The 1,457-nt window shown below is 42.8% G+C and overlaps 1 pseudogene; it reads left to right on the top strand.

The window, feature by feature from the left end:
* The first annotated feature begins 277 nt into the window (after positions 1–277).
* Positions 278–395, top strand: LOC126249880 (5S ribosomal RNA; annotated as a pseudogene).
* Positions 396–1,457: the final 1,062 nt, after the last annotated feature.

Consider the following 1,457-nt stretch of genomic DNA (forward strand, 5'->3'; position numbering starts at 1 on the left):
GAGGATGGTCGTGTTTTACACATAACGGATTGGTTAGTTTTCAGCCACAGCATAATTCGTAAACTTTGTATGTTAAATGCCGTTCTGTTTCGAGTATTATCCAAATTGCATACTGTAAAAATGATATCTAGATGCACTATATTCATATCGTGTTTCTCCAGAAGATGTTTATGTTTAAGGAAAGGTGTGACCCCATGGTAAGTATCACTGTATTGAGTAACATTCCTTTCACATGCTAGAATGTCAGTGTGGTTTAATCGGTAGATTTGAAATCTGTGCCAACGGCCTTGCCGCAGTGGTAACACCGGTTCCTGTCAGATCACCGAAGTTAAGCGCTGTCGGGCTGGGCTAGCACTTGGATGGGTGACTATCCGGTCTGCACAGCGCTGTTGGCAAGCGGGGTGCATTCAGCCCTTGTGAGGCAAACTGAGGAGCTACTTGATTGAGAAGTAGCGGCTTCGGTCTCGGAAACTGACATACGGTCGGGAGAGCAGTGTGCTGACCACATGCCCCTCCATACCCGCATCCAGTGACGCCTGTGGGCTGAAGATGACACGGCGACCAGTCAGTACCGTTGGCACTTCATGGCCTGTTCGGGAGGAGTTTCAAATCTTTAGGCAGTGAATTCGAGTCCAGCTATTTTTACAAATTTTGATTTGGTGTAAAGCTAATTAGTTTAGGGTCGCATCGTCAGTTCTAGCATTCAAAGTATTCATAGTACTATATAATTTTTTGTGTATATAGCTTCTAGTCCTCGCTGGATGAATGCAAGGACAGTCAATCCCCACTAATTTACATGACATAAATACACTTCAGTTGTAGGATGAGGTCACCCTTCCGTTCATAACTATTCTGTGTTTTTACAGTTCCGTACCCTTAGCTGTTAAATACGCTTTTCTGCTAATGATTTTCACATTGGCAGAAACACAAAGTGTGAAATTTGTTAGGCAAAATACTTACGCAGTGCTATCAGGTGAAAAGACCGACTTGGATCGGATGATACGGACTTCGGTTCTATATGTCTTACTAGCTGGTCAATGTGCTTTTCTTATTCAGGATATATGTGATCATTGTTTCATAAGACCATTTTAGAAGAAATTAAATTTCTTCATCTACGCCGAACGTTATAACAAATCTTCTAAACAGTACTAAACAGCGGTTTGTGAATCGGCTGCTGTCCGCATTTTTCCGCGTTGCCCTGGTAGATAGAAAATAAGCTGACTGACAGAAAATCTACCAGGAACGCAGTGAAATGTCGCATGTATTGAGGACATGTGATTTTATCTGAGTGAGTCCAGCCTAATGAAATTGGACACTGCTGGCGTCAGTTCGATGTTGCACAACCTGGGGCCTGAATTGAAGCTTAAAGAGTTGAGGTCAGGCATACACAGAGATGGAAGCCTCCGCATTATTAAATTCTTCAATCTCCAAGCATTACTTGCACACTACGTTACTAG

This window comes from Schistocerca nitens, chromosome 3, assembly GCF_023898315.1.
Source record: "Schistocerca nitens isolate TAMUIC-IGC-003100 chromosome 3, iqSchNite1.1, whole genome shotgun sequence".
Taxonomy (NCBI): domain Eukaryota; kingdom Metazoa; phylum Arthropoda; class Insecta; order Orthoptera; family Acrididae; genus Schistocerca; species Schistocerca nitens.